This window comes from Sciurus vulgaris, assembly GCF_902686455.1.
Source record: "Sciurus vulgaris genome assembly, chromosome: 5".
In the NCBI taxonomy this organism is placed as follows: Eukaryota; Metazoa; Chordata; class Mammalia; order Rodentia; family Sciuridae; genus Sciurus; species Sciurus vulgaris.
This window is the reverse complement of record NC_136465.1, coordinates 8,954,557-8,974,055: the sequence shown is the minus strand read 5'-3', so window position 1 is coordinate 8,974,055 and position 19,499 is coordinate 8,954,557. Positions and strand designations below refer to the sequence as shown.

Genomic DNA, 19,499 nt, shown 5'->3' with positions numbered 1-19,499 from the left:
TGCTCTGCTACTGCCCTACTCCACCCACAGCTGTGTTTTAACTTAATAAACTTCCAGGTGTTTTAGTTTTCAGCCAGTTATATATTAGGGTTGCAGTTTCTCCACATCCTTGTCACCACTTGTTAGTGCCATTTTGTTCATAGTCATTCTAGAAGGCTTAGTATCATATTACATTCTCCTAATGACTAATGATGCTGAGCATCTTTTCATGTGTTCTATGGCAGTCATATTCTTCTTTGCTGAAATATCTCTTCAGGTATTTGCCCATCTTATGGTTGGGTTGTTTGCCATATTATTGAGTTGTAAGAGTTCTTTATGTGTTCTGGTTATATGCAGTATCAGATATATGATTTGCAGATACTTTCTCTTAATCTTTGGTTTTTCTTTTCTTTTTCTCTTCCTTTTTGTTTTTTTTAAACGTATTTTGAAGTGAGAACCTTTCAACTCTCGCTAAAATTTATGCTGCTTTTTAAAAAATCACAGAGACTAATGAAATAGACCAGTGACAGGGTATCTTACTCGGTCTTCAGCCCCGTTTCAGAAAGTATTTATAATAATCTTTTCTGTTTGCTTGCTTGGTGATGCTAAATGACTAAGTTTTTCTTTTCAAATCTGATATTTTGACGGATGTGTTGGGGGAGCCATTTGGCTACTGTACTATTGACTGATAGTTCTCAAGCAGTCAGTGTCTTAAATGGAAACAATAAAAAGTGACTCTGGCTTATTTAAAAGTAAATTTTGTGTGGATGTTAGGAACCACTCAGAATTGCTAGAGGAACTTACAGGTTGTAAGAAGGAACCAGGTTGTACAATAGAAATAACTGTGAGAGGTTGTTCCCAGGCAGAAGCCAAGCCAGGTCCCCTCTGCAGGTACAGTCTCCTAAGGACAACATTATTCTTGCTTGCTTGCCAATGCTGGTGCTGGATAGATGCTGCTGCTGCTGCTTGACTTTTATACCTGTTGCTTTTGAATCTTAATCTTGATGCAGTGGTTATCTCTACTAAAGGACTATTTCTGGCTGTTTGTGACACTAGTTATAAACTCACCTGAAGCAGATGTATCTGCTTATACTCTATTTCTAAAGGAGGCTGGGATATGAATATGTAGCATTTTCAAGCTTCTTAAAGCGAGACAAATTCTACCTTTTATTAGTGTCAAAAGAAGTTCAAGTGTTTTCCATCTTAAAAAGAAAAATACAAGTTCTTCCAACCTCACTTTCCCATCCAGATTTTTCCATGGTCTTTTCTCTCTCCTACAGGTTTTTCTTGATGCCCTTCTCAATCCAGTTAAGAGTGGTGCACCCTCTTAACTAATCTCAAAACTTTATCATAATGTTTCTAAAATTCATGGTCAAATTTCAGTATTGTCATTGATAATCCTCTCCCCTCCTCCTTTTTTGAACACTTCCTTTCTTGACTTTTTTAAAAAAAAATTTTTTACTTGTAGATGGACACAATACCTTTATTTTATTTATATTTATGTGGTGCTGAGGATTGAACCCATTGCCTCACACATGGTAGGCAAGCACTCTACCACTGAGCTGCAAACCCAGCCCCCCTTTGTTGACTTCTTTGACACCCATATTTTGCCCCCCCCCCCTCCCCTGTAGTGGCTGGGAGCTTTATTTCCCTCCCAGGTCTTCAAATTTTCCAAATTGCTCCAGGCCCTATTTTCTTACCTACACCTGCTCCATAAGTAAGCCCATCTACTCCCTTATCCTCATTTACCACTTAAAGACTGGCCTACACCTCTCTGTTGAGCTATAGAGAGAACTTTCTATCCAACTAGATATTTTTTCTCTGATGTCTCAAAGACACCTCAAAATATCCAATTCCAAAAACCATATGCAGGTTCTCTCTGCTTCTAATATTGCTGCTTGCAGGAGGTGATGACAATCATCAAACACCTGTTCAAGCCAGAAACTTGGAGGGTTACCTCTGGTTCTTACTTCCTTCATATCTTCTAGAATTTTATTTCCAAGTATTTCCTGGATTTCACCATTTTGCTTTCTTCCTTCTGTTGTCACCCTTGTCCAAGCCTCCACCAGTGATGTCCTGGAATGGTTAGTGTAAAACCTCCTAGTAACACTCTGGTGTTGATCTTGCCCTTTTCCCCCTCAGGATAGCCAGATAGTTGATGTTATCTTTAAATCCTTAAACCCTTACCCTTAGGATACAGTTTAAGCAATTTAATATATCTTGTAAGACTTTTCGAGGTATTTGTTTTCAAACCTCTGTCATTCATCTTAACTAGTTTTCTTGCATTCGACGTTCCAGTTTACTGAACTTCTTTTACTTCCTCGGCTGGCAAACTTCTTTTTGCCTTAGTTTTTCCTCTCACATTGAAGAAAGTGGGAAATTGATTTTACTAATTAAAAGCTTAAAAATAGTTGCATCAAAATTTTTTCTTCTTTTTAAAATTTTTTTTATTGTAAACAAATGGGATACATGTTTCTGTTTCTACATGGAGTAACAGCATACCATTTGTGTAATCACACATTTACATAGGGTAATAATGTTTGATTCATTCTGTTATTTTTTCCTCCCCCCCACCCCTCTTTTCCCTCTATACAGTCCTTCCTTCTTCCATTCTTGCCCCCCTCCCACCCCCCATTACATGTCATCATCCGCTTATCAGCGAGATCATTCATCCTTTGGTTTTTTGAGATTGGCTTATCTCACTTAGCATGATATTCTCCACTTTCATTCATTTGCTTGCAAATGCCATAATTTTATTATTATTTATAGCTGAGTAATATTCCATTGTATATATATACCACAGTTTCTTTATCCATTCATCAATTGAAGGACATCTAGGTTGGTCCCACAGTCTGGCTATTGTGAATTGAGCAGCTATGAACATTGATGTGGCTGTATCTCTATAGTATGCTGATTTTAAGTCCTTTGGGTATAGGCCGAGGAGTGGGATAGCTGGGTCAAATGGTGGTTCCATTCCAAGTTTTCTAAGGAATCTCCACACTGCTTTCCAGAGTGACCGCACTAATTTGCAGCCCCACCAGCAATGTATGAGTGTACCTTTTTCCCCACATCCTCTCCAACACCTGTTGTTGCTTGTATTCTTGATAATCGCCATTCTAATTGGGGTGAGATGGAATCTTAGGGTGGTTTTGATTTGCATTTCTCTTATTACTAGAGATGTTGAACATTTTTTCATGTGTTTGTTGATTGCTTGTAGATATTCTTCTGTGAAGCATCTGTTCATATCCTTAGCCCATTTGTAGATTGGGTTATTTGTATTCTTGGTGTAGAGTTTTTCGAGTTCTTTATAGATTCTGGAAATTAGTGCTCTATCTGAAGTATGAGTGGCAAAGATCTTCTCCCACTCTGTAGGCTCTCTCTTTGCATTGCTGATAGTTTCCTTTGCTGACAGAAAGCTATTTAGTTTGAATCTGTCCCAGTTATTGATTCTTGTTTTTATTTCTTGTGCTGTGGGAGTCCTGTTAAGGAAGTCTGATTCTCCAACAAGTTGAAGATTTGGACCTACTTTTTCTTCTATAAGATGCAGGGTCTCTGGTCTGATTTCAAGGTCCTTGATCCATTGTGAGTTGATTTTTGTGCAGTGTGAGAGATAGGGATTTAGTTTCATTCTGTTGCATATGGATTTCCAGTTTTCCCAGCACCATTTGTTGAAGAGGCCATCTTTTCTCCATTGCATATTTTTGGCACCTTTGTCTAGTATGAAAAAATTGTATTTATTTGGGTTTGTGTTCATGTCTTCTATTCTGTACCATTGATCTACCTGTCTGTTTTGGTGCCAATACCATGTCGTTTTTGTTACTATTGCTTTGTAGTATAGTTGAAGTTCTGGTATTGCGATACCCCCTGCTTCACTCTTCTTGCTAAGGATTGCTTTAGCTATTTTAGCTATTTCTTATTCTTCCAGATGAATTTCATGATTGCTTGCTCTATTTCTGTGAAGTACGTCATTGGGATTTTAATTGGAATTGCATTGAATCTGTATAGCACTTTTGGTAGTATGGCCATTTTGACAATATTAATTCTTCCTATCCAAGCACATGGGAGATCTTTCCATCTTCTAAGGTTTTCTTTAATTTCTTTCTTTAGTGTTCTGTAGTTCTCCTTGTAGAGGTCTTTCACCTCTTTTGTTAGATTGATTCCCAAGTATTTTATTTTTTTCGAGGCTATTGTGAATGGGGTAGTTTTCCTAATTTCTCTTTCTGAAGATTCATCACTTATGTATAAAAATGTGTTGGATTTATGAGCATTGATCTTGTAACCTGCTACTTTACTGAATTCACTTATGAGTTCTTAAAGTTTTCTGGTGGAATTTCCCAGTTCCCCTAAATATATAATCATGTCATCAGCAAATAGTGACAGCTTAAGTTCCTCATTTCCAATTTGTATCCCTTTAATTTCTTTAGTCTGTCTAATTGCTCTGGCTAGAGTTTCGAGGACAGTGTTGAATAGAAGTGGTGAAAGAGAACATCCCTGTCTTGTTCCCGTTTTTCTCCATTAAGAACGATGTTGGCCATGGGCTTAGCATAAATACCCTTTACAATGTTCAGGTATGTTCCTACTATCCCTATTTTTTCTAGTGTTTTGTGCATGAAGGGGTGTTGTATTTTATCGAACGCTTTTTCTGCATCAATGGAAATAACCATATGATTCTTATCCTTAAGTCTGTTGACATGATGGATTACATTTATTGATTTCCGGATGTTAAACCATCCTTGCATTCCAGGGATGAACCCCACTTGATCGTGGTGCACGATTTTCTTAATATGTTTTTGGATACGGTTTGCCAATATTTTGTTAAGGATCTTTGCATCTATATTCATCAAGGATATAGGTCTAAACTTTTCTTTCCTTGATGTGTCTTTTCCTGGTTTGGGTATGAGGGTGATATTAGCTTCATAGAATGAGTTTGGTACGGTACCCTCCTTTTCTATTTCCTGGAATACTTTGAGAAGTATTGGAATGAGTTCTTCTTTGAAGGTGTTGTAGAACTCAGCTCAGAATCCATCTGGTCCTGGGCTTTTCTTGGATGGTAGATTTTTAATGGCTTCTTCTATTTCATTGCTTGATACTGATCTGTTTAAATTGTGTATGTCCTCCTGGTTCAGTTTGGGAGGAGCATATGTCTGTAGAAATTTGTCAATGTCTTTGGTAGTTTCTGTTTTGTTGGAATACAGATTTTCAAAGTAGCTTCTAATTATGTTCTGTATCTTAGTGGTGTCTGTCATGCTATTTTTTCATCACGAAGTTTAGTGATTTGAGTTTTCTCTCTCCTTCTCCTTGTTAATGTGGCTAAGGGTTTGTCTATTTTGTTTAATTTCTCAAAGAACCAACTTTTTGTTTTGTCAATTTTTTGAATTGTTTCTTTTGTTTCAATTTCATTGATTTCAGCTCTGATTTTAATTATTTTTTTGTCTTCTACTACTTTTGCTGTTATTCTGTTCTTCTTTTTCTAGGGCTTTGAGCTGTAATGTTAGGTCATTTAGTTGTTGACTTTTCATTCTTTTCTGGAATGTGCGCCATGCAATGAATTTTCCTCTTAGTACCGCTTTCATAATGTCCCAGAGATATGTTGTTGTATCATCGTTCTCAGTGACCTCTAAGAACTTTTTTATCTCCTCCCTGATGTTTTCTATTATCCATGCTTCATTCAATAGCATATTATTTAGTCTCCAAATGTTGGAGTAATTTCTGTTTTTTATTTTGTCATTGATTTCTACTCTCAGTCTATTTTGATCTGATAGAACACAAGGCAGTATCTCTATTTTTTTTTGCATTTCCTAAGGGCTGCTTTGTGGCATAACATGTGGTCTATTTTCAAGAAGGTTCCGTGTGCTGCTGAGAAGAAAGTGAATCCGCTCGTTGATGGAGGGAATATTCTGTATATGTCTATTAAGTCTAGGTTATTGATTGTGTTGTTGAGTTCTATGGTCTCTTTGGTTGGATTTGTTTGGAAGATCTATCTAGTGGTGACAGCGGTGCATTAAAGTCGCCCAGAATTATTGTGTTGTGGTCTGTGTGATTTCTGAAATTGAGAAGGATTTGTTTGATGTATAGGGATGCACCATTGTTTGGGGCATAAATATTTACTGTTGTTATGTCTTCCTGATTTATGGTTCCCTTAAGCAGTGTGAAATGTCCTTCTTTATCCCTTCTGACTAACTTTGGCTTGAAGTCCAAAGTTATCTGATATAAGGATGGAAACCCCCGCTTTTTACTGAGTTCATGTGCGTGGTAGGTTTTTTCCCATCCTTTCACCTTTAGTCTGTGGATGTCTTTTTGTATGAGATGAGTCTCTTGCAGGCAGCATATTGTTGGGTCTTTCTTTTTAGTCCATTCTGCCAGTCTATGTCTTTTGATTGATGAGTTTAGGCCATTAACGTTCAGGGTTATTATTGAGAAATGATTTGTATTCCCAGTCATTTGGGCTTATTTTTGGTTTTTAAGTTGGCTTGGTTTCTCCTTTTGAGTGGTTTTTCTCTAAGGTAGTTCCTCCCTTTGCTGACCTACATTGTTGTTTTTCATTTACTCCTTATGAAATATTTTGTTGAGAACATTCTGTAGCGCTGGCTTTCTATTTGTAAACTCTTTTAACTTTTGTTAATCATGGAAGGATTTTATTTCATCTTCAAATCTGAAGGTTAGTTTTGCTGGGTATAGAATTCTTGGTTGGCAACCATGTTCTTTCAGAGCTTGAAATTCGTTGTTCCGGGCCCTTCTAGCTTTTAGAGTCTGGGTTGAGAAGTCGGCTGCTATCCATATTAGTCTCCCCCTATATGTAATCTGATGCTTTTCTCTCACGGCCTTCAAAATCCTATCTTTACTTTGAATGTTAGGCATTTTCATTATAATGTGCCTTGGTATGGACCTGTTGTGATTTTGTGCATTTGGTGTTCTGTCAGCCTCTTGTATTTGATTTTCCATTTCATTCTTCAGGTTTGGGAAATTTTCTGATATTATTTCATTGAATAGGTTGTTCATTCCTTTGGTTTGTATCTCTGTGTCTTCCTCAATCCCAACAATTCTTAAATTTGGTCTTCACATGATGTCCCATAGTTCTTGGAGATTCTGTTCATGATTTCTTACCATCTTCTCTGTTTGGGCAACTGTATTTTCAAGATTAAATATTTTGTCTTCATTGTCTGAGGTTCTGTCTTCTAAGTGGTCTAGTCTTTTGATGATGCTTTCCATTGAGTTTTTTATTTGGTTTATTGTTGCCTTCATTTCAAGGATTTCCATTTGTTTTTTTTGTTTTTGTTTTTTTGAGACTATCTCTTTGTTGAAATAATCTTTTGCTTCCTGCAGTTGCTCAGTCAGCTCCTTGGTATTATCATTCATTGCCTGCATTTGTTCTCTTATCTCATCCTTTGCTTCGCGAATCATCTTAATCATGTATAATCTGAAGTCCTTTTCTGACATTTCTTCTAACATACTGTCATTGGATTCTATTACTGTAGAATCTAGATTTGTTTGGGTCATTTTCTTCCCTTGTTTTTTCATGTTCTTCATGTATCTTCCCCTCTAGCAGTGCAGATCTGGGGTATTGCAGATTTCCCCCTATAGGCTTATAGTGGCCCTATAGGTTTCCAAAACTCTTTCTTTAAGGGGAGATCAATATTAGCAGTGCCCAATTCAGGCACTATGCAGTCCTAGACCAAATAGCCCCTATGAGGACAATTACAAAATTGTCATAATAAACAGAATGAGTTAAAATATTATCTTCAGCAAAACAAAAAGATTTGCAAAAATGTCTGCAGTTTTAATGGAGGACAAAGACGATGCAGAGTGATGTAGAATGTAGCTGTTAATGGGATAAGAAAAGAATATACAGAAGTTCTAGATAATAGGGTGAGAGTGTAATCAAAAGAAATTGGATGTTAGCATGCAAAAAAAAGGGAGAAAGAGACTCTGAGGGAACAGGTAAGCAAAAGGAAAAGAGAGCAAGAAAAGTAAGAAATAAAAACTTAATATTTTCAATAAGGATGAAAAAGAAAATCTACAGTATAACAGTCATATAGTAATGAAACCTCCCAGTCTTCAGTAGCCTGATGCATGAGAGGTACTTGACATTGAGCTTCAAGTCTCCAGCAGGCATCACAGGATGGGATTTGCCCCACCTAAACATCGGAGTTCCAGCTTCCAGGATTATCCAAGATGGCTGCTCTGGCTTCCAAATGTGTTGGCAAATGGGGAGCTGTAGCTCAGGGTGTGGACATGGTCAGCTGGAGGTCCTGGAGGCAGGATGCGGTTGGTTAGGGAGGGTTCCTGGAGTTGGGGTGTGTTTGGTGTGGTTGCGGGATCCTGGAGGCCGGGTGCAGCCTGTCTGGGGTCCCGGTGATAAGGCGCAGTCAGTTGGTCTGGGTGTCCTGGTTGCAGGGAGTAGTCAGTCGATGTGAGGGTCCCAGAGGCAGGGAGTGATCGGTCGGGCTGAGGGCTCCTGGAGACAGGGCTCAGTCAGTCTGGCCAGGGTCCTATGGGGACTGGCTGTTGTCTCAAAATGGCGGCAACCACGTGTAATCAAACACGTGAACTGTAACAGTGAATTTCCAGGCAATAGCAGGCAACTGGGGCTCCACTGGCGGTGGGTGATGAGTTTGCCAAGTGTTATGGGATAGTAGGGAGGTAAACCTGCGTTGGGTGTTGGATAGGTGTAAGGCAGGTGATGGACAGGTGAGAGGTAGACAAATGGCAGATGATAGGTGCCTGCCAGTGAGCAATCTGCACTCAAAAAAGGTGTCGATATGCTGGCAGACTGCAGGTGGTCAAAGCAGACAAATGGGGTAAACAGCAGGGAATCGATAAGCAGCAAAAACTGCCTCACCGAGAAACAGATATCCTCTGCTTGAAACCAGAGTTATGGAGCGACAAAGAAGGCAGCCTCCCTCTCTTTTTTCTGCTTTTAACTGGGGAATTACTATTTTGCAAGGGAAACAAATATATGAACACATGCTTTCATTGTTCTTGATCATGACAAACATCTGTATAACATTTAGCTTAACAGACTGTGAACCGTAGCACTGTAGGCCACCATGCCAGTTGATGTGGCAATGAAAACCATTTAGCTTCCTAGCTTAGCTAAGTGCTCAGTAACATTTGCATTAAAAAATGAATATGAGGGCTGGGGAGATAGCTCAGTCGGTAGAGTGCTTGCCTTGGAAGCACAAGGCCCTGGGTTCGATCCCCAGCACTGCAAATAAAAAAAAAAAAAAAAAAAAGAATATGAGGTTTTCATTTCAGTGAAAATTTCTTTTTCTCTCACGAAATCTACTTCAAGAACCTACTTGTTAAAATTTATTTTATTTTATTTGAAAACAGTGTTATCCTTTACTTATAGTGAAAATGAAATACTATAGAAAAATAAGTGAGTGTATTGTAAACAGGTACAAATAAGGTGAAAGAACTACAAAGAAAATCTACTGAACATATTTTCATTTATCCAATAGAAGAAATATAACTGGACTAGAGTATAAGTAAAGAGGCTTTCAGTTGCAAAATAAGAAATTCTGTGGACGCTAACTTTAAATTACAGTAGTAATTTATTCATTTATGTATCTGAAAAATTTAAAGACAGAGTTGGCTTCTGGAACAGTTGACCCAAAGATTGTAAAATGTCATCAGTGATCTTGTATATTGTTGTGTTGTATTCTTTTGTTTTATTTTGTATTCTCAACTTCCTGTAGCAACTTGTTCAATAGAAATCTAATGCAAATCAATCTTTCCAACATTTTATTAACTACAGTTTAATAAAGAAAAATAAAGTAATTTTAATATTTTTCATTTTATTCAGTATGTTCAAATTATTAACATTTCCACATGTAATCAATATAAAAATTATTAGTGTGATATTTTACATTTTTTTTCATGCTGATTCTGAGGGTATTTTCCATTTGGACTAGCCACATTTAAAGGTACAGTAACCATATGTGGCTGTGGATACTTGTTGGACAGCACGGTTTTAGTTTCTACCTTGTGTTAAAGCTGACACTCCTTATTTTCTAAATTTGGTGCAGTAAGCAGCGTTGTGTGTTTTCTGCAGAGTTATATGTTTTCTTGTTCATATTTTTAGAAGAAACTATAGCATAATTTAACTCCCTTTTTGGTGAGGGAAAACTTACTATCTCTCAGCAGACAATCCAATGAATTTCATTATGTGTTTTGCATTTTATCGTCATCCATGGGCTCTGTGTTGTGGCAAGGAGGATGAGATATACTGAATGGTATATGCCAGGTAAGACCTACCTGTAGGGATGTTATCCAATATCTCCAAGATTTTTCCCTATGTTTTCTTGTATTAAGTTTTACAATTAGTTCTGTGATACATTTTGAGTTAATTTTTATAAAAGATTTTAAGTATGGGTCAAAGTTCAGTTTTTCACTTATGGATTTCTCTGTGTTCTAACTCCATTTATTGGAAGACAATCCCTTTTTCATTGAATTACCTTTGTGCCTTTGTCAAAATGGTTTCAGCCATTCACCTTTGTCTATAAATACAAATTTTGAAGTTAGTTTATCAGTGTATATGATAAGTTCTAGAATCTTGATTGGGGTTGTTCTGGCTATTATAACATTTTGCAGAGAATTGATTTTTTTGATAATTGACATATTAAAAATATTAAGTCTTCTTGTCCATGAACACTATGTATCTGTATTTATTTAAATTATCTTTGATGCTTTCCATCGTTTTCCATTTGTTGTTGGCATAGATTTTTGTGCATCTATTTTGTTAGATTTTTATATCAGTATTTCATGCTATAGTACTGTTGTAAATGGTAATTTTTAAAAAAAACCTGAATATTTCATTGTTAGCATGTAGAAAAGCATTTAATTTGTTGTTCTTGTATCTAGCAGACTTCCTAAATTCTCATATTTGAAGGTGATTTTTTTATTAGAAACCTCAAGATTTTCTATATGATAATCATATATATCATCTAGGGATAGCAATTACTTTTTCTATATGACAATCATATCATCTATGCATAGTATTACTTTTTCTTTCTAGTCTGTGTTTTTTATTTCTTTTCTCTCTCCTCTTACTATATTGGCTATAAGACTTCTGGTATGATGTTGAATAGTAGTGATTAGAGCAAACAAACTTGCCTTGTTTTCCATGTTAAGGCAAAAGCATTTCATCTTTCATTATTAAATATGATGTTAACTATTGAGATTTTATAAATGCCATTTATCAGTTAAAGGAAGTTATGTTCCTGTTTTGCTCCAAGTTTTGGTTATGAACAGTAGTCTCATTTTTAGCTAATGCTTTTTCTGCCTCTATTAAGATGATTCTTAGTCTGTTACTTTGGTAAATTATATCAATTGGTTTTTGAATCCTGAATAAACTGATTATCTTTCATATATAATTCTGGATTCAGTTGGCTATTGTTTGGCAGAGGATTTTTTCCATCTGTGTTCATGAAGGATGTTAGTGTGTAATTTTCTGGTAATGTAATTTATTTCTTTGGCTTTTATATTGGGGTAATTCTGACCTTATCAAATGATTTGGGATATGTTTTCTTCTCTTGTTTTCTGGAAGAGATTGAATAGAATTGTCATTGTATCTTTGAATATTTGGTGAGCTTGGCCAGTGAAAACATCCATGTCTAGAGTTGTTTTTTTTTTTTTTTTTTTAATTTTGTTGGAATATTTTAAAACTACAAACTCAATTTCTTTAATAGCTATTAGACTATTCAGATGATTAGTCTTGGTAGTCTCTGTGTTCAAGGAGTTGGCCCATTTCATCCATGTTCCTGAATTATGGATATAGAATTGTATATAATACTATCTTATTTTTTTAAGCTCTATAGAGTCTTTAGTGATGTTCCTTCTTTAATTACCAAAAATAACCATAACCAATGAATCGCTTGTGTTTCATGTGAGTATGTAACACCATTTCACCCCAGCACATCAAGTTTAAATGTTTCCAGTCTTTGGTTTAATATAAGTGTCTGAAAGAAGTAAAATCAGGCTCATCCAAAAGCAGTCATTTTCTGGATCATGAATGGACAGAATTTAAAAAGGCCTCCTAGTCTGGGGTTGTAGCTTAGTGATGGAGTGCTTGCCTTGCACATGTGAGGCACTGGGTTCGATCCATCAGTACCATATAAAAATAAAGATATTTTTAAAAGGCCTGTTGATGACATTTATGATATACTGTCAAAGTTTGTGTGCATCTACAGTGAAGAGTACTGAAATCATAAGAAGTGGCTTCTTCTAAAGAACACTAGCATCTTTTAAAGCATTTCTTTTAAAAATAATTTATTGGTACATTATAGTTATATATAATAGTGGGATTCATTGTTACATATTTGTACATGTACAACTCTAACTATAATTTGATGAAATTTGCTCCCTGGTACCTCCCCCTTTCTTTCATAAAACACTTCTTTATATTTTCAATTCTAAATTGAGAAATTAGGGAATTAATAAGTAAGTTATTTTTTTCTTGGTTTATGTGCCAATGGAAAGTGACTGAATTATTTGCTCATTGTCCGTATCACAGTCACCTTTTCCTTTATGGTGAGGGATTAAACCTCTGAGCAGATATAGACAAAAGAAAGACATCAGATGTCCATAACCTGATGACCTACATATAATTTTGGATGTCATAATCATATATAGACACATACTTTTTTAACATTCAACCAAAAACATTTCTTTGAAAGGTAATATATAATTTGAAGTTTTTATAAGTTTTGTTGCTAAATAAAAGCACAAACCTATTTTAAATTCTTTTGTTAAATGAATACTCACAGATCAATGTTATAAAATATAGGTTTTATTCTTTTTTAAGTACAAAAGTGGGGCTAGGGCTGTATCTTAGTGGTAGAGTGCTTGCCTACTCTGCATAAACCCTGCCCTGCGCCCCCCCCAAATGAAAGTAAACATAAGATTTTTTTTTTTTACAATTAACTTTACCTTAATTTTAAAAGGAAAGTCTTAGAAGGAATCTGTATGTTAATCTTTTATTTGTATTCATTGTTTGGCTCTCTATACCTTTTACTAACTTGTACCTCTCTGCATCAAATTCAAGTTAACTTGTTTGTTGTTTGATATTGGGGACTGAATTTACTGATACTCTACCACTGAGCTACATCCCTTTTGATTTTTGATTTTTAGATAGGGTTGTGCTGAGTTGCCCAGACTGGCCTTGAACTTGTGATGCTCCTTCCTCAGCCTCCCAGGCTTGCACCACCACTCCCAGCAAGTTAACTTGTTTTTGTTCACTCATCAAATCCCTACGAAGTTGCTACTATGAACAAGGCACTATAGTAGGGACTTGGAATGTAGTCATGAATAGTACAGAATTGATTATACCAAATGAATAAACCCTTATTTTCTTGTAAATCAATACATGAAGCATTTGCTTAAAGTTTATATTATCAGTTTCATTATTACAATAATTTTCTGTGTTAAAATTGGACATTTTCTGGTAGGTTATATATATATATATATATATGCATGTTTCTACATGTACACTTGTTTATAGATAAATTTATACATGTATTGGCATGTTGGAAGATAATTAGCAGTGGAAGAAGACAGTTAACAGCATAGATTCTGGACATGCTACAAGCTGTGTTATCTTTAACATATGCTGTTTCCTGCTTCACAAGTTTGAATGAAATGAGTTACTTCTGTGTAAAGCTCATAATTAGTACCTATAAAATACTTAGGACTCTGTTGGCATTGGCAGTTGTTGTGTTGGCTAATTGCTACATGTTGTCAGAAAATAAATTGTTTTGGTTTTTAATTTTTATAAATTAGAATAATTAGAAACTTTTAATGCAAATTAACTATTTTCCATGCTACTGATAGCTATGTTTATTTCAACTTTTTTTCTCCAATTCTGATTTGATAAGCTCTATTTCCATATCATAGACCAGAAGTATATTACATGACCACCACTACTCTCAAGGGAGTCTAGTGACTCCCATTGGTACCACAAATGAAATCAGAGTTTTGTTAGTTAGGAATAAACAGGAAGCATACAACAATAACAACAGAAAAAGACTTCTAACAAGCAATAGCAATGTCTGTCATAATGATTTTCTGTGGAGTCATTTTTCTTTCTCTTATTTTTATAGCATGTATCAGGAGCTTCTTCCTAAGCAAAATAATTAAATAAATGATATAAAATAAAAATGTTGGAAATAATTTAATATTTTTACATATATATCATGTACATACACCATATTTTATTAATCCTTTCATAATAATGATACTAATTTATAAAAATTAAATTTGTAATTCATAAGAATTAAAAAATAAAGTCATACCAAATTAATAAATGCTTTGTTCTAGATGCTAAGTGACCTTGACTCCAATGACATTTTAACTTAGGTTCCTTTTTCTGGAGAGGAAAGATGGTTAAGTTTATCCTATCCTTGTACTTGAAATATGTTTAAGGGATTAAGTTAATGTAGTACTTCTTGAAATTTTATCTGGTCACTGTGCCGCCATAATGGAAAAGATATAACTGCTAAAACAAGATATTATATGGCTAGCTTATGTGATGAGCTTTATCTTATTTAACAATTCTATATAAGCATATAATCCTTCATCAATAATAATTATCATCCCTAGGTATTTCCTTGAAGATAATGAATGGACAGTTATTGAGCTCCTACTATGCTAAAGACGGGTGCTTAGGTTTTAGAAAACAAATTATATGAATGAAATACAATTCTTTAACCTTAAAAAGTTTACTGCTTGATGAAGATGGGAACATGGCAAAGCAGTATGGTTATTAATATAAAAGAAATCAGGTAGCAAAGAAGTAAAGAGAATAATTTTCTTTGATTTTTGAGAGGCTAATCTCAGAAAAGGCATCATCTATCTTTTTAGAGACCAGACAGTCTATAAGACAGTGAGAAGATGAAATAATAATGATGGAGAATCTCAGGTAAATGAAATTGATAATTGAAGTAGAAATTTATTTTATTTCACTATCTTAGGAAATATAAGTATAGAACCTTCTAGTACACTTTTACCTTGTCTAGTTTATCCTAATCTAAATTAGGATTTATTTTATTTCACTGTCTTGAAATAGAATTTCACATAGTTCTCAGACCTGTAGTTAAGAACTCACCAGGCATTAATCCCGTGCTTGTTTTCTTAAAATTATTCTTAATCAGTAATGGAAACTTTGAGTACATGAAGTTGTTTTTGAAGAGGAATAACAATGTATTATTCTGTATTCTACTGCTATGAAATCTCATTTATACAGAGAGTGTTTTGGTAGAAACCATAGTTTTGGGAAATAATAATTATTTTTTTCTGGAATAATAATTTATAGTGTTTTAAATGATGTCACATTACCTATCAGGTAGAATTGTACAAAGCCTGCAGTAGACAGACATTACCTTCCCTTTTTGTTCTTGTTCTTTTTTTTTTTTTTTTTCCTTTTACAAAATTTAATATTTTATAAGTACACATAATATAAAATCGATCATTTTAGTTGTTTTAATGTGTTCAATTTACTGGCATTAAGGCATGTATAATACGGTGCAGCCATCACCACCATCTTCAACCTTAAACCATTCAGAAGTGATTCCCAGTTCTCTCACTGCAGCCTCTGGTAACTACTCATCAACTTTCTTTCTCTGTGGATTTGCCTATTTGGACATTTCATGTAATTGGAATCATGTAATATATGGACTCACATATCTGAATTATTTCACATGGCATAATGTCTTCAGGGTTCATCCATGTCGTAACATGACTTAGTACTTCATTACTTTTTATAGTTGAATAGAATTCTATTATGTAGATATGTCATATTAAGCCACATATTGTTTATCCATCCAAATTGATGGACACTTGGGCTATTTTTACTTTTGTCTATTATGAATTATGTAGCTATAGACATTTGTGTACAAGTTTTTATTTGAGTATCTTTTTTTTTTTTTTTTCCAGTTCCTTGGGATATATAACAACAAGTAGCATCTGGGTCATGCCCTAATTCTATGTTTAACTTCTTGAGAAATTACCAAACTTGTTTCTATAATGGTCACACCATTTTAAATGTCCAACAGCAATGTGCAAACATTCCCATTTCTTACATCCTAACACTTGTTATTTCTTGTTTTCTTTTTGTTCTAGCAATTGTAGTATAAAGTGATATCTCATTGTGGTGTTCATATGTCTTTCCCTAATGACTAATGTTGAGTATTCTTTCATGTTCTTGTCATTTGTATATCTTGAATGTCTATTCAGGTTTTTTCCCTGTTATTTTCATTTTTTTCCTCTGATATCAGGATAAAATCCAAGGTCCTGTGCAAAGGGCTATACCATTGAGGTACACCCCCAACCATTTTCATTTTTTATTTTGAGACAGGGTCTTGCTAAGTTGCCCAGGCTGTCCTTGAACTTTCCATCCTCCTGCCTGGTCAGTTTCCCAAGTAGCTGGGGTTATTGGCATGTACTTCTGCACCTGGTCTTCGCCTGTTTTTGAACTGGGTTTTTTGTTGTTTATATAGGAATTCTTCATATATTATGGATGTTAATACCTTGTCAAATATTCAATTTGCAAATCTATGTTCCCATTCTGTGGGCTGTTATTTTATTCTTGTTTTAGTGACTTTGATCCACAAAAGTTTTTAATTTTGATGAAGTTCATTTTATTTATTTTCTCTTATTGCCTGAGCTTTTGGTTTCATATCCAAGAAATCCTCACCAAGTCTGATGTCTTATTTTCCCCTTTAGTTTTAGCTCTTATGTTTTGGTATTTGACCCATTTTAAGGTGACTATTTTATATATGATGTTCTTTTTCTTTTTAATTGTTGAAGAAAGTGGAATTCAGTGATGTTGTGGATTACATATGAATAAGAGCTGAACAGCTTCTGGTAACTACTAGTCTACGCATTAAATGATACCATGTGCCTGATCTGTATTTAGAGATCTTTCTATTACAGACTAGGGGTTGATAAACTATGCCCACAGGCTAAATCTAGTTCATCACCTGTTTTGTAGGCATGTGCTAAGAATAAGAATGATGATAAATTTTAATAAAAATATAATTTAAAATATTATTTTTGACATGTGAAAATTACATTGTTCCAGTTTCTTTGTCCACGAATCAAGTTTCACTGAAACACAGGCATGCATATTTTTATATTATTTTACACTTGTATGTGGACAGAATGCCTTTATTTTATGTGTTCATTTTTATGTGGTGCTAAGGATCCAAACCAGCGCCTTACACAGGCTGGGCAAATGCTCTGCCACTGAGCTACAACTCCAGCCCCAGGCATGCATATTTTTGTATGTTTGTGGTTGTAGAGTGCACCATGTTTTGCATCAGTGACTATGAATTTAACCCCTGAATACTTTAAAGACAGAATGAGCTAGTTGTATCTGATCAAACTGACTTGCAGAGAAATTCTTTTTTTTATCGTCTTCTTCAGGATGTTCCTTAGTCCTAATTTGTTCTTTTTAAACTAGAGCAATATATTTAATCTTATCTTTAGTTTGTTGGCAAATAGTATGTGTTATAGTTTGTTCTCAGTTATGTGGTGGTAATGTGTAGAGTATTTTGAAGTACATGGAAATCTAAGAGTAAAAATGTAATGTAGTGTTTGTTAGTACTGTATTGCAGGTAAAGTACCTAGACCCTGTTAGAAATGTTGACTCAGCCTTGAGGATTTGACCCTAAGAATAAAAATCTGTCATTGTTTTATAGGTATCCATCTATTGTTTCTTTCTTATTATGCTGCTTCTTTTAAAATTTATTTTTAATGAGAGGCACTATTTATTTCTAAGAAATCTTTTATTTGATACTTATAAAGTCAACAATTATATGTATTTAAAACTAAAGTTTTAAAGAAACCTAAAAATAGCTAATGACTTTTCTCTCAACTTACTTTTGGTGAACTCAAGTTTGCTTCTTTTAGTTACTTATGAGAAATGATAGTTTGGGAAGCAGTTACAGCCTGGTGTGCTGATAATAAAATGAAGTTCACTGTTCAAATTAAACAAACATTTCACCAGCTTTGGTTTGTTTTTTTTTTTTTAAGTTGTCGATGGACCTTTATTTTATTTATTTATATGTGGTACTAAGATTTGAACCCAGTGCCTCACACATGCTAGGCAAGCACTTTTCCACTGAGTCACAACCCCAGCCCAAGCTTTGGTTTTTTGATAATGATTTGTTAACAGCAAAATGAATCTGAATTTGTCACTTGCCTTCTAAAAATTTTGTTAGAACATTTAGAATTTATATTAAATATGAAATATTTTATGACTTTAAATGGGTCAAATATACATATGTATTTATACATCAGATTTGTATGAATTCACATGTAATATATATACACACATATACATATGTACAGAGAAGATACATAGATATTCATTTAGAAGGTTGATGGACTAAATATATTAAAGATCTTTCTTATGTTTGAATTTAACCTTTGTGATTGAGAATACCTCTGCCAAAAAATTACAGTGCTTCTAAGCAACCTCATGACTTATTATTCCAGACTAACTTACAAGACATAGTTAAGTGTAATGGACTTTGTAAGATAAAGATTTTTTAATACCTTTGTTTATTTATTTTTATGTGGTGTTGAGAATCGAATCCAGTGCCTCACATGAGCTAGGCAAGTGCTCTACCACTGAGATATAACCTCAGCCCAAGATAAAGGTTTATGAATTCAACAATCTATATTTTTTCCATAATTTTTTGTGAGGCAGAGACAGTTTTCAATCATATAAGCCATTCAAAATGTATAAAATATAACATTACCCTTAGAATAATAACTGCACATGACTACTCTAATGAAAAGAGGTGTGGTGCTAGGCATGCCAGTTCCACCTGTCTGGGGAAGTTGTTGAAGACTTTTCAGAGAAAGTAACCCTTGCTGAGATTGGAAGGATGGCTAGAAATTAGCCTAAGAGGGAAGAAAGCAAAACTCCTGTGGTAAATTGTGTCTGACAAGTATAAGGATCACTTAATATGATTGGTCAGTAAACCTGAGGGCATGTTGGGAACATAAGTTGGTATGGCCATTATGAAGAATAGTAGGGATAGTCCTCAAAAAATTAAATAGAACTTCCATATGATCCAGCAATCCCCCTTCTGAGTATATATCCAAAAGAAATAAAGTCACTATCCTAAAGAGATACTTGCACTCTTGTGTTCCTTTCAGCACTATTCACAGTAGCTAAGATGGAAACAATCTAAGTGTCCATCAACAAATGAATGGATAAAGAAAATGGAAGTATCTACAGTAGACATTATTCAGCCTTAAAAAATAATTTATTACTATTTTTGACAACATGTCTAGTCCTAGAGGACATTGTGCTAAGTGAAATAAGCCAGATATAGGAAATGTATGCAAGTTGAACTCAGAAACAGAAGAAGGATAGTTAAAAGAGGTTAGAGGTAGGGGAGAGGAGCAGGGAATTTGAGAGGAAGAAAATGGGGAGATGTTGATCAAAAGGTTTAAACTCTCACAAGTTCTAGAGAACTGATGTACAGCATGATGACTATAGTTAATACTGC

At 34.7% G+C, this 19,499-nt stretch overlaps 1 protein-coding gene across 19 annotated transcripts in view; it reads left to right on the top strand.

The window, feature by feature from the left end:
• HMBOX1 (homeobox containing 1) overlaps window positions 1-19,499 on the top strand; it is a 152,123-nt gene that overhangs the window by 18,635 nt on the left and 113,989 nt on the right. The window lies entirely within an intron of this gene.